This window comes from Panthera pardus, unplaced genomic scaffold, assembly GCF_024362965.1.
Source record: "Panthera pardus isolate Hobbes unplaced genomic scaffold, ASM2436296v1 HiC_scaffold_14, whole genome shotgun sequence".
Lineage (NCBI taxonomy): Eukaryota > Metazoa > Chordata > Mammalia > Carnivora > Felidae > Panthera > Panthera pardus.
The window spans coordinates 3870442-3885380 of NW_026526699.1; positions in this window are offsets into that span (position 1 = coordinate 3870442).

Here is a 14939-nt window from a genome sequence, read left to right on the forward strand (position 1 = left end):
GAAACTCCCATTATCACCATCCCTGTGGATGGAGAACGTCCATCAGTAGCCAAGACTAACTAGATAATAGCATCCACCTACCTGCCCCCCGGGGTCACTGCGAGGAAGCGACTGGCCACTGGGCTTTATGTATCGTTCACCAAGTTTTCTCGATTAAATGCATCTGTACAGCTTGCAGGCAGAATATAAAACAGGTGAGTTTCTAACCTGTGCACGGAAAGCTTGAAGCTGGGGAGGCAACAATAAAGACAAATTGCCCCTTCCGGCGAGAGTGGGAGCATCTGAACCGAGAAAACTCGAAGGGGCTGGCAATCCAATGAGAGTAAAAGACCAACTTTCATGTCTGCAACATGGTGAATGAGTGGCCACCCCATGTTTGTTAAATAAATGTGAGGCAGTGCTATTCAAACGCTCATTAGGAATTTCTCTCTTCCTGATATCCTTCTGCCTGGGGACAGCTACAGGGACCCCAGAAGCCATTCTGGGAAGCTGGGAAGCATGACCCACCTACCCTGACCACCACTGATTCGTCCATTGGTGAACTTGCCCCAAACTGGGTCTTGAGGCAACAGCCATGGGTTTGGGGGGGTTAAGTCTCTGTCTTAGCTCTTCTCTTGAGAGGTAGGGGCATAAACCCAGGAGCAGCTGGTGGCCATTTCATGCCACCTACATGAAAAGCAGAGAAAGGAGTCCTGTAGGAAGGGCAACAAGCAAGCACCTTTGTAGAAAGAGGCAGAAATATGAGCTCCAGGGCTGGTTTCAGGTTATCCTTAAGCAAGATGGCGGGGGGAGGCGGAGAGAGTCTCCTGCCCTTGGTGTCGTTGAGGCACCCTGTCACCATAGCAACACACATCAGTGCCCTTTCCACCATGAGTCCATTGTGGGGGTTGCTGGCCTACGGTCTCTACATTTTCCCCATCATCCTAAAGCGTGTAAAGCCTTCCCACCTGCACCCCATTTTCACTTACTGTTCAGAGACAGACACCAGCTCCTACACTCCCAGCCACACATCCTCGGCCTCGCTGCGGGGAAGGGAAGATGAGTGGGTACAGGAGGCTGTCACTAAGGGTCACAGGTGAGGGCTCACCTCCGCTGTGCTGCCAGGTTTTGGGGCGACCCAAGCCAGCAAGAGCCTCTGTCCACTTCCTCGCCTGCAAATCTGGGAGTCATAGTCTATCCTATCGTGGTTCCCAAGGATGGACAGTGATTGGACAATGAGTGGAGAAAGGGAAGGAGGGAAGGAAGAGAGAGGATTATTATCTTGCCAAGCGGAGGAAAGGTCAGCCGAACCCTGGAAAGAATGAGTCTCTGAGACAAAGCCCTCCAAAGGTCGAGATGGGGACGGAGAGGACAGAACGACCTGGATGCCTCCCATCGGGGGAAGTACCGGGACACGCACCTTACAAGAAGAGGAGCGGAGGCTCAGAGACCAGTCACTTCCCTGAGGTCACAAGGCGGCTCAGGCGTTGAGCTGGGGCGTGCCAGGCTGCAGCGTCACGTGGGGAAAGCCTGCACTTGTCGCCGTGACTGGGGGTGGGGGGAAGAGGGGGGGAGTCTGGTTTTCAATATGTTGGTAGCTGTGCAGAATTGTACCATGTCATGGTGAATAAAAAACACGATTCGGTTCGTGGCTGAGTCTCCCTCTGCGTTTGATAACGAACAACAAGCAAAGCGAAGCCTTGATGTTCTGTTATCACTCGGGGCCCCCCTCCGTCTGCGGCGTCTGAACCGAGAGACAGGTGTCTGTCAGGCATCTGTGGGCGGGCAGGGCGACCAGTGATCTCCCGGTTCTGTGCCAGGGAGGAACAGAATCCTGGTCTGCGTGAGGGGGAGGGACAGGACCGAGAGGCAGGCAGACAGTCAGATAAGGTAAGGAAACTGAGGCGGAAAGAGAGGACGTCAGAGAATCCCCACGCGCAAAGAAACCAGAGGCAGAATGGCACAAGCGGGACCCCCGTAGTTCGAAGGACAGCCGGAGGCAGCGAGAGGGGCTGGGAAGTGCAGAGATGGGGCACAGGGGCTTTCAGACAGACGGAGCCACGGAAATGAGGCCAAAGACGGTCGGAAAAAAAAATTAACTTCTGCTCCGATACAGGCATCACAGCCTAACCCCGAGGACGGGCCAGTGTCCTCCTGACGGCAGAAGAGGGACTCACAGAGGTGATGAAGTTCAAGGTCTTGAGAAGAGGAAGCCGTCCTCATTATGACCCCTGAACACACCTGCCTGTGTCCTCTAAGAGGCAGGGACAGGAGCGTCTGGTGCAGAAGGAAGGGGGACAGGCAGGTGCCCAGCAGTGAGGGGGCCACAAGCCAAGGGACGCCAGGGGCCGCCAGAGGAGGAGGGAGGGGGTCATCCCCGGGGCCTCCTGAGGGCACGCCCCCTGCGGACGCCTTGGTTTCGGCCCCACCCACGCTGATTTTAGACTTTCGACCTCCAGGGTAGTGAGAGGGCACATTTCTGCTGTTTTAAGTCATCCCCGCTGTGGTCAGTTGTTAACAGCAGTCACAAGAAAGGACACGCCATCGGGCAGAGAGAGACCAGCCGGAGAGGGGATGACAGACAGGCGGGAACACGGCAGAGCCTGGCAGGCAAGGTCGAGCGTGCCCAGCTGACACTGTCTCCGTCATGCAGGTGGGTCCGCTCATTCGCACACCCCAGCGCCGGCACTGAATAATCAGTGTTTATCTCTAATTCCTTCCCGGCGCCTGAATCTATTAGCGGTTCAGTCGAGCTCTGCCTAATTACGCCTGTAACCTGCTAACGCAACCATCTTTGTTGACTGAAGGCGCCTTCTTCCCCGCCGTGGGCCAAATGAAAATTAAATAGGACATCCAGTTGTCACAGAGCTAGCATGCAAATATCGGTCGCTGAATTAACACCCAACCCTGATGAGACAGCAGCTTGTGGAGCAAAGCTCTGGAAGAGAAGCCTGGAACCCCGGCCCGTGGCGGTGGCTTCGCTGAAGAACGAGGGCCCCCTGCCCCATGGCTCCTGTCATATGGACACGGGTAGGTCCGGTCAGCAGGGGAGAGGCGGCCGGAGCCGGGTTGACTCTCAGTCCTTTGGTGAGAAGACGGGAAGGGACAGGGAGACAGGCAGATAGAGACAAGACCCACACGTTGAGTAGAGTCACAGGCAGAGGAGCAGAGGGCTGGACAGAATACGCGACAGAGTATCGATGCAGACTGAGTAACAGAATGAACACAGAAACAGAGGTGGGGGGGGGGGGCGGGGAGAGAGAGAGAGAGAGAGAGAGAGAGAGAGAATGGGAAGGCCAGGCTGGTTAAAAACAGTAGGAAATCCAAGAGAGAGGCAGACGGCCAAGGACACAGAGACGAAAGCTAACAGAGCAGATAGCGGGCAAGACAAAGACATACAGAGAGGGCATCAAAGGGAGATACGGAGGGAGAGGCAAGGTGACCTCGGACCCAGGGACGCGTGCGGTCCTCATGGCCTGTCCCACCCCATACCTGTGACTACGGTGTTCTGGATGTCAATCCAGCCACCCCGGCCCCCGTTTAGCTGCATCCCGGTGCTTATCCAGGCATCTGGCAGGTAGCGTGTTCTCAGCCGACACATGTTGGCAAGGACAGAGGAGAGGGAGGCGTAAGAAAAGAGAGGAGCCCCCCAGAAAGGGGGGTTCCCACAAACCCCTGCAAGAGACCGCACCTGTCCACCCGTTTTGTGAAGCTTCCGCGGGGCTGATTATCCGTCCCCGAGCCACACAGCTGGGGAGTCACACGCCATCCAGTCCCTGAGCAGATGACTTCCTTTAACCATTCGTGCTTCAGCAGGCTTCTCTCTCTTTCCCGACGCTCTTTCTTCCCCAGCGCCCACCGGTGTGGTGTGACGGCTGAAAGCCGGGTCCTGGGGACAGCGGGCCTGCTCCAAAAGCTACCTGTGCTTGGGAGAGTCCCCCATGGGCTCATCTGTAAAATGGACATACTGAGCATTTCCTCTCGTTCACACGGGTTTTTTTGAATTTTTTTTTTAACATTTATTTTTGAGAGACAGAGCGTGAGCAGGGGAGGGGCAGGGAGAGAGGGAGACACAGAATCCGAAGCAGGCTCCAGGCCCCCAGTTGTCGGCACAGAGCCCGACACGGGGCTCGAACCCACGAACCGGGAGATCATGACCTGAGCCGCAGTCGGACGTTTAAGCGACTGAGCCACCCGGGGGCCCCTCGCTCACACTGTTGAATGGCTGATAGTGACAAGGCATTTGAAACATGTAAAAAGCACGTGTGGGGCACAGTTAGTGCTGTTAACAGTAACTACTGATTTCATGACTCACGGCTCCTCATTCTTCCTGGCAAACTCCTACCGATCCTTCAAAACCCCATTCCGATACTGTCTTTACTTTCAAGCCGTCCCAGGTGAAACGTGCCCCTCTTGGAAGAGTCAGCCCTCTCTTTAAATACGGAGACCTACCGCCCCTTAGCATATAGGAACATCGCTTACATACCTGTGTCTCAGCTCTACTGTACAAGTCCTGAAAGTGAGGGATGGGGACAACTTGATTGTTTACGCCTAGAACCAAGTACATAGCACCTGGAGCAGAGACAGTGCTTGAGTGAATTGGTAAAGAGCTGGGGGAGGGGAGGGGAGCTGGGGAAATGAGAAATGTCACCACATTTTCCGTGGCAGAAATTCTGAACGCACCCCTCCCCCCCCCCCCCCCGCCCCGACCCTGAGCCCGCCACGGTCCCCTCCCCCTCGCCAAGAAGCAAAAACTCGTCTCGGGAGAGTGTGATCGGTTAAGTCATTTTTGGGGGAGAACAGCTAGGCACAAAGAAAAGCGGTCTGTGTGTCAGCAGGGGAAAATCTGATAGAAAACTGTGTCTTTTTCCGTCAAGGCTTCGGCATTGAAATCTCTCAGGAGAGGTTACAAGAGGGTAGCAATAAACCAAAGTCTCTGAAAACCATATCATGTGTTCTACTGGTGGCCTCCATGCCGAGCCCCCTCCCACGCCCGTTGGAAGCAGGTGCCCTCAGAAGGGGTCCTCGAGGGGCCATCCTTCCTCTGTGCCATTTGAACAATGGACAGGGTGACTTTTTTTCCCTTTGTGAGAGTTATTCACCACGATGTTTCTTCTTCAGATGAAACAGAAAGGAGACGTATTTACTGAGCCAGCCTGCTATAGAGAGTAGATGATTTGCTAAATTATGATCATGCAAAGCAATTCTGACGTGCTGCCCAGCACTTCTGAGCAGGACTCGGAGCACAAATGCATAAGCGTCGGCCCACAGGCAGCAAGGCTGTTTTTGATTTCCAGTGTTACATCCAAGTCAGCTCTCTCGTATCTTTGCCTAAGTCTTAGAGCACAGAAGGGGCTCCTATCTTTTTTTTTAAATGTTTATTTATTTTTGAGGGAGAGAGAGGGAGACAGAGTGCGATCGGGGAGGTGGGGTGACAGAGGGAGACACAGAGTCTGAAACAGGCTCCAGGCTCCCAGCCGTCAGCACAGAGCCCGACGCGGGGCTCGAACCCACGAACCGTGAGATCATGACCTGAGCCGAACTCTGACGCTCAACCGACTGAGCCACCCAGGCGCCCCAACGGGCTCCTTTCTTAAGGCTACAGGAAGCAGGGCTCACGCTGAACGGTCTGGCGTTGATCTTGCTAGAACACAAAGGAAACATGGCGGCCGTTGCCTTCATCCAGAGAAAACACTTCCTCATCCTCTAAACGATACCGCAGTAGTTTGGGGAAACCATCTGGGTTCTTTTTTTCCCCAAAGAACTCTCAAGTTGCCAAGCAACCATTTTCAGGGTCCCCTTCTTAATGAGAAGTATGATCACCAGCCTTTTATCCTATGGAAAGGTCTCAGTATTTTGCTTCCAAAGGTTGTACTCCAGAAAATGGTCCTGGTCTATGATCAGGAGGGAAAGGGAAGGTAACCTGTACCTTCTCTTCTCCAACGCTGGTCACAGCACACCGTTGTCCAGAACGGGTCGCTGGCCGGGTCGCGGGGTCTGTGAGGATCGCAGGTCTGACAGGGGGTTTGTGATGCCTGCCCGGCCTCGGGTGGGGAGGTGATCATCGAACAGATGGGCTGATGGCACCAGTCTTCTCTTGTAGATTTACGTCTGGGCGGGAGCAGGGAGCCCAGAGTGTCTCTGCCTCTGTCTTCCGTGCTGCTCCCAGACATCAACCCTCTAACCTCCATTTGGAAGAGGGTCCCTGGGGTGATGGTTTCGGAGAATTGGTGTGAGTGGATCCTACTATGAAACAAAGAAAACTCCATGCCTTCCCTGAATAGATTAACGTGAGGAGTGGTGTTTTGCATGGGGAACGGGACAGTACCTGCCTTTGCTTTCCTCCCGACATGTCTCATCTTCTGTGGCTTTGAACCCTCTTGAGCTCCCCGGGTGAAATCTGAAAGCAGGGCCGAGGGAGGGCAGGGAGAGGCCGAGAAACGGGCAGAGCGCCCCGGATGGCAGGCAGCAGGTGCAACAGGCAGGGGCGCTCCCATCCAGGCTTGTCTTGGGGGACGGACGAGCAGATTTGGGCCCCGCCTGCCAGTATCTTGGGGTTCACAGAGAGGCCTCAGCGGGCATCGCCGCAACATCGCCATGGTCTCAGCGCCACATACCCCTCAAGGCCGCGGCCCGGAAACCCGCTCCCACCATGGGAAGGAAGGCAGAGCCCCATCCGGAAGAGAGGTACAGCAGCCATCTTCGCACCATGAGGCAACAAGCATGGGGAAAAGATCTAAAGAATCTCAAAAACTCTGATCCCGATATCATAGAACCATGGCGCCGAAACAGAAGCTTCCAGCCCTCTTGCCCTGGAGACCAATAAGCCCCTATTTCATTTTGTTTTGCTCTGTTTAACCACCATGACTCAGCTGTTCTGTTGCTCACAGACAAAAGCATATCTAATAGCCACCCCTTCCAATGGCTTAGGGGAAGCCCAAGGGAGGCAAAATTAAACAAAGAAGGCCAATGGGACATTAGCTGTCTGTGAAAGGCAGGAGAGAAGTCGGGAAGAGGGGAGAGGGAAAGAAAACCGGCCAGAGAAGCTTGTTCTCGGTGTTCTTTGTGGATGTGGGGGCAAGGGTGGCATACGTTTACCGTGGGACCCAGGGAATGTCTCGGGTGATGCAAACACCGACTTGAACGGCCTCTGGACCTTCACGTACTCAGATTAAGCTTCTCTGTCTGTCTCCCCCAGATCCAGATGTACTTTGATAGCAGAAGGCCGCACGGCAGGTTCCTATTGTTTCATGGATTATTCTAAACCTTCCCCACGTTCGCGATTGCGTGGCATCTTATCGTGTGTCTGGATCCTCAGCCCTCCCGCACCAGAACTTCTCCCGGGGGCACCCCAGATTTTAAAGAAACAGGCACGGGAAGCGATACTCCGCAAGCTATCGCTTTATGAGACCCCAGTGGGTTTCTCAGCTTGAATTGTAATTCATAAAGCGGTCTGTGGCCCGCTCTCTCTCAGCCGCCAGCATTGCTGCTGCTTAATTCTTCAAAGGACTGTGCTAATTGCTTTTCTCCCCCCCCCCACCCCCACCTCCTTTTTTGTAAAAGTTGAAAGAGACAGTTTCCACAGCAGAGGCCAGCTTTCTTCCTCGTCTTTCAGCGGCTCAAGAACCTGTGGGTACAGGTTTTAACGGCTCCGTCACCTTCCGCCAAGATTCTGCTACAATTTGGTGTTGTCAGTGACAAATCCCGCTGTCCGGGCGGCTGAAGATGAAATACACTGATGACAAGGAAAAGGTGAGTGTTTGCGGTGGTGACACAAGAGAGATCCCGCAGCCCGAGACTCGGGCCGTCCCCTCGCCTCGGAGGGGCCTCCCTGCACAGCGTCCCCCGTGGGATTCGGGGCTCGCCTCCGAGACCCCGAGCACGGTTCGTCCTGCCACGGGGGAGCAGTGGCAGCGGGGGAGCTCGGCCTTGGGTCTGAGGGAGGCACGGAGACCCCTCACCCCCCACACGCTCACCCGCCGACACGCCCTGTGCTACTTCGTGTCTCTTCGAAAGGTCACCAGCTTGGTATTTTTCTTTAAAGCAGCTCAGGCCTCAACTCACAAGCCTTGCCGTGAGCAACGGGCTTTGCAAAATACCGTCCGATGGGCCAGCGTCCCCTCACTTCCTTCCTCCTAATGCGTTTTAATTACAGCTACGCGCGTACACGGTGTGCACGCACATAAACGCACGTGGAGATGCGCATTCAAGCACGTGCACGCGCCCCATCGCCTGTGCTATGAAAACCGGCCAGTGACAAACATGAGTCTTATTGAAATGACTCGTTTTAATCAGGAGAAGGGGCCCCGAGAAGAGAAAGGACTTCTCCAGCGTCATTTAGCTAAAACAGTAAGGGGCAGAACTCGAACCCAGGACCACCGATGCCCGATCCAGACCTCTTGTCTGAAGAATCAAGATTGCCCGGCTTGACAGACAAGGCCAAATCAGGTAAGGCGGACGGTGGCCGCATGGGGGAGGCGCATCGGGTAGAGCACCATGGGAGGCCTCAGACCTGCACACCTGGGGGTGTGTTCACACCAGGGGGAGGGGTCACAGCGGCTGGAGCAGGTGGGTTGAGATCCAAGGCCTTATGTCTCCCTCCTACCTAGGAACTGCCTACCTAAGACCCCTGCCTCCAGGGGCGCCTGGGTGGCTCAGTCGGTTGAGCGTCCGACTTCAGCTCAGTTCACGATCTCATGGTGTGTGGGTTCGGGCCCCGCGTCGGGCTCTGTGCTGACAGCTCAGAGCCTGGAGGCTGTTCCAGATTCTGTGTCTCCCTCTTTCTCTGCCCGTCCTTGCTTGCTCTCTGTCTCTCTCAAAAATAAACATTAAAAAAAAATAAGACCCCTTGCTCCATTCAGCCTGGACCCTCAGCGTGGCTTTTCCTCACCCTGTCCCCATCACGACCTTTGCCATATCCAGACAAATGTCAGCTCCTGGGACTATGGACCCTGGGCCTTTTTAAAAAGGAGTAAAGGGGCGCCTGGGTGGCGCAGTCGGTTAAGCGTCCGACTTCAGCCAGGTCACGATCTCGCGGTCCGTGAGTTCGAGCCCCGCATCAGGCTCTGGGCTGATGGCTCGGAGCCTGGAGCCTGTTTCCGATTCTGTGTCTCCCTCTCTCTCTGCCCCTCCCCCGTTCATGCTCTGTCTCTCTCTGTCCCAAACATAAAAAAAAAAATAAAAAACGTTGAAAAAAAAAATTAAAAAAAAAAAAAAAAAAAAGGAGTAAAGATGGGGCGCCTGGGTGGCTCAGTCGGTTGAGCGCCCAACTTCGGCTCAGGTCATGATCTCACAGTCTGTGGGTTTGAGCCCCGCGTCAGGCTCTGTGCTGACAGTTCAGAGCCTGGAGCCTGCCTCCAATCCTGTGTCTCCCTCTAGCTCTGCCCCTCCCCACTCTCACTTTGTCTCACTCTGTCTCTCAAAAATAAATAAATAAAAATTAAAAAAAAAAAAGAAAAAGGAGTAAAGAAGAACAACAGTGAAGTTACCAAGTGAACCCACATCCCAAGAGTATGTTCTTGTCCAACTACAGGGACAACAGGGACCTTGCAAAGAAGGGTCGGTGACTGAGGAGGGAGCAGGAAGCAGGAAGTGCCCTTTCCCCAGGGCTCAGGCCCAGGTGGGGAGATGACGATGGCTGTTTGCTGCTGTGAGGAGGTTAAGTTACTCTTTCCCTAGTCGGGCTACAAGGGATCCAGATCCCGTGGTCTTGGGGACACAGCTTAGTCCTGGTCGGGGTCGCCAAGCATGGGTGAACGTGTCTCCCAGGGCACATCGACAGGGTCTAGATCGTCTTTGGCATCTGGCAGGTGGAATCCAGGGATGCTGCTAAAAGTCCCACAAGGCACGGAACAGACTCTCTGGGCAAAGATTTATCCAGCACAAAACGCCAGCCTTGCTGAGGCTGAGAAGCTCCGAGGTCAAGATTGTGGCTCGGAATTGACGGATGTGACAGGACACAGCCGAGGAAGGGACAGCGTCCTACCTGTGGTCACCAAAGTGTCAGCGGGGCATCCCCCGCCCGCCCTCCACCCGCCGGGGCCAGTCTGCCACAGGGGGTGACATCCGCCAGAAGACAACGGTATTCTCTACTGTGGGAATCATGAATGCTTCTCGTTTCTATCCGGGGAGGACATCTCCAAGGTCATTCTTGTCCGACGGTGTTGTGAACGACTCTGGGGTTCGTGCATGATGTCACATCACAGGGACCATTACTGACGCAAACGGGGAGAGAAACAAGGTTACCCGTGACTCGAGAATCGAGGGGGCTGGAGGAAACACCCAGAAAGGGGTATTTCGCTCCTTTGAGAGGAGCAACCCTACAGAGGAAAAACTGAAGGCGGCTGGAGGGGAGGTGGGGGGGGGCATGGGCTGGATGGGGGATGGGCATCAGGAGGGCACTTGCTGGGATGAGCCCTGGGTGCCATTTGGAAGTGACAGGCCACTAACTTCTACTCATGAAACCATTCCTACACTACATGTCAACCAGCTTAGATTTAAATAAAATTTTAAAAATGATAATAGCCAAAAAAAAAAAAAAACCCAAGCAAACCAAACAGAACCATCACGTGAATCTGTCAGCCGGTCTGTGGGCTCCACCTTCTAACACTGAAAACCGGAGTCCTGCCCGTCGCTGGCACTGCTAGCTCTTGGGTCCAAGCCACTCCCACCATCCACCGTCCGGATTATTCCAGCAGCCTCCCACCTGACCCGTTCGACCTTGCCTTTGCTCCTCTTTGGTATGTCCTCAAACCAGCATCCAGTGTGAGCCTCTAAAAATGTGTAACGAAACAAATCCCTCCTCTACTCAAATTCTCCAACGGCTCCTAATTCCTGCGAAGAAAAAGCCACAGTCCTTCAATGGTCATGAAGACCCACCATGATTTCCTCAATCCCACACAGACACATTCCTGCCTCAGGGCCTTTGTACTTGCTGTCCCCTCTTCCTGGAATCCCTAGGTATCTTTGTGGCCAATTCACACATTTCCATTCGTCTTTACTCAGATGGAAAGAATGTTCATTTTTTTGGAGAAAAATTTCCTGGATGCTCTCTAAAATTGCAAGCTTTCCTTTTACCCCTACAGACACTATGCCTGGTCTTTCTTTTCTGAACACTTTTCACGATCTAACATACCACATATATTAGTCATGTATGTACCTCTCTCTGCCCCAGAAGATGCCAAGTCCCATGAGAACAGAGATTTTTTAAAGTATATTTATTTATTTGAGGATGGTGGGAGGGGCAGAGAGAGAGAGAGAGAGAAAGAGAGAATCCCAAACAGGCTCCATGCTGCCAGCACGGAGCCCAACCTGGGGTTCAATCTCACAGTTCATGAGATCATGACCTGAGCCAAAATCAACGCTCAACCGACTGAGCCACCCAGGCGCCCAGAGAACAGAGATTTTTATATTTGGTCATTATGAAATCACCAATGCCTAGAATCATGCCTACCATATATAGGAGGCTCTCAGTAATTATTTCTTGAATGAATTAATGAGACATAATAGAAAAATTGCTAACCATGCAGCCTTTATACACACACTGTTTCTGAAAAGCTCACGTGATGATGATATATGTGTCCCACTTACCAATCAAATATGTAAATACCAGAAATCAGTAAGTACAAAAATGTGTTCCTTACTTACAAGTTACAAAAGAAGCGCGAGTAAAAACAATATGACATTTTCCCCATCAAATTAGCAAGTATGTTTTAAAAACAGATTGACAATGCCCAGTATCAGGATGAGTAAGCGTTTCTCACACTGTTAATGAGAAATCAGTCTTGCGACTTCTCTGCGAAACATGTTGGCAAACAGGTAGCAGCAACCTTAAAAATATTTGTGAAAACATTAGTCATTTCATTTTAAGAAACAATCTAAAGAAATCACAAGAGGACCAGACAAAGACATATAACATATAACGTAAGCCTGTAACACTGCTTATAATATTAAAAAAAATTGGGAGCACCTGGGTGGCTCAGTCGGCTCAGCATCCGACTCCGGCTCAGGTCGTGATCTCGCAGCTCATGAGTTGGAGCCCTGCATCGGGCTCTGTGCTGATGGCTCAGAGCCTGGAGCCTGCTTCGGATTCTGTGTCTCCCTGTCTCTCTGCCCCTCCTCCGATTGTGCTCGCTCTCTCTCTCTCTCTCTCTCTCAAAAATAAATAAACATTAAAAAAAATTTTTTAAAGAAAAGGAGTTGATTAACTACATTATATTTCAGCCATTTAGCAAGGTGCTCTGGCCAACGAAATCCTGAGTGGTCGGTTACTGGGCGATATATTCCAATAGTATGTTAAGTAGCTGGCTGCAAATCTTCACCCCTCCCTATGTCTACACTCGCCTGCAATAGAGTCCACACTCTCATATTCCTCTGTAGGTACTGGATGCTTTAAATGAACAGCTGCTCCTGTTTGAAAGAGTTAAAGAGTTAGCTGAGCAATGGCCAGCACTGCAGTCAATCGAATCTGAATTTCCCATACATGTACCTAAAATAGAGAACCATGATAGGGAGGTAGCTCTACATGGCAGGTCAACATCCGAACAAGACATAACATGTGTCCTCCCCCCCACCCCCCACGTCAGGACACAAGACCTTCTGTCACACCAGTGCTTCCTCTGGGTCTTTGAGGTGAAGTCTACGGCACAATCCGGGGTCTCTGAAAGTTTCCACGGGGCTGTGTGTGTGTGTTGCCCCCCATGGAGTGGGGAGAGTGTAAGTGCATTTTGGACGACTGGGCTGCGTGTGTGTTTGTTCTCCACGACAGAGAAGGAGCAAACACAGAGTTCTCCTGCTGGTGACGCGGTGGACGAGAGCCTCCCTGGGATGTCCTTCCCCAGTTCTGCAGGATGTGAGAGGGGCTTTGGGCCAAAAGCAACTTTAAATGTACACCAGCAGCAATAAATGTAAGTGACCATCAAGCTTTGCTCTGCTCCAGAATCCCCAAGCTGTTCTCGGATCAGCTCAGGTCATAGAGGAACCATCTCAGGTCTGGGCTTCAGGAAGGACCTTAGCCACGCCCCCTGCTGCCACGCTGGCCCCAGCCACCGTGTCCCTTCTCCTGGACGAGGACAGCAGCTTCCAAAGCTGCCACCCACCTTCCAAGCTTGAAATGCCCCACCCCGATGCCAGTAGCCAGACTTGCAGATTCAATGGTTTTATGTATAAATAAGGTAGATAATGTCAGCCTCCTGCTTCAAGCCCTACAGTGACTTCCTGCCTTTACAGAAAGACCCAGGCTCTGTCCATGGTCTTGAGAGGCCCCGCACAATTGAGCACCTGTGTACAATTCTAATCTCCGTTTGTACAACATTTCTTTGTTGTCTGCCACAAATTATCCAAAACTTGGTGGCTTAAAAATAACAGAAATTCATTCTCTCAGGGCACCCGGGTGGCTCGGTCAGTTGAGCGTCAGACTTCAGCTCGGGTCATGATCTCGTGGTTCGTAAGTTCGAGTCCAACGTCAGGCTCTGTGCTGACAGCTCAGAGTCTGGAGGCTGCTTCAGATTCTGTGTCTCCCCCTCTCTCTGCCCCTCCCTTGCTCGCTCTCTGTCTCTCTTTCTCTCAAAAATAAATTTAAAAAAAACATTTAAAATTTAAAAAAAGAAGTAGGATGTCTACAGAGTACAGGTACAGTGAATGGCCCCAGGACATTTCTCCGTTCTTGTCAGCAGGACACCTGGTGCCTACAGTCACCACTGACAAGTGTCCCAGAAGCCACGACCTCCCCAAGTATTCCCATCGTTTGAGAGCAAAAGGGGAAGAAAGGCAGAAGCCACGACCTCCCCAAGTATTCCCATCATTTGAGAGCAAAAGGGGAAGAAAGGCAGAAGCCATGACCTCCCCAAGTATTCCCATCGTTTGAGAGCAAAAGGGGAAGAAAGGAGGAACAAAAGCTGGAGGGGAGTCAGATCATTCTCCCTGCCCCAATTCTAGTGCGATTGCCTCACCAAAGGAATTTATCAGCTATCTACCACGTGCCAAGGACGATTTTAAGGAGTTTTATTGAAGTATACGTGCTATAAAACAGAATGCATATATTTAAGAAATGTAATACTTTCTAAGTTTCGACCTATGTGTTAGCCTGGAAGACCATGACCGAAAGCAAGAGAACAATGATCATCCCTCCACCTACCCCCTCCCTCGCCCCGCACCCCTACCCCAATCCGCACACGACCGCTGGTCTGATTTCTGACGTAGGTTTGTTGATATACTGTAATTCCCTAAGAACGGAATCTCCCATGTTCTGCGTGGTTTCTTTCATTTAGCACAATTATTTTCAGACCCGTCACGTTGGAGCATGCATCAGTAGTCAATTTCCTCTGACGGCTTAGTGCTATTTCCTTATATGGACACATGGCTGCCCATGCACCTGTTGGTGGACATTCGTGCCCTTTCCATGGGCTAGTACCAATAAGGGTGCTACCAACGTTCAGGAACCAGGCTAGTAAATACTGGCAAATACCAAGAAGTGGAAAGCCTGGGCCATAGGGAAGTTATGTTTAACTTTTTATTTTTTTTTATTAAGTCAACCATTTTATAAAGTGGCCATCCAGGGGCACCTGGGTGGCTCAGTCGGTTAAGCGTCCGACTCTTGATTTCGGCTCAGGCAGGTCACGATCTCACGGTTCGTGGGTTCAAGCCCCACATCAGGCTCTGCTCTGACAGCACAGAGCCTGCTTGGGATTCTCTCTCTCTCTCTCTCTCTCTCTCTCTTTCTCTCTCTCTCTCTCCGTCTCTCCCATTCATGCTCTCTCTCTCAAAAACAAATAAACTTTAAAAAAGATAAATAAAGTGGCCATCCGTTTTACTCCCCACTAGAAAGTTCCTGTTTCTCCACATCCTCTCCTACACTTGAAAAGGTGGATTCTTTTCTTAAATAATACCCATTCCGATGGGCGTGTAAAGGTATCTCTTACAGTTTTAATTTCCATTGCTCTGATTACTAAGGATGTTGACCA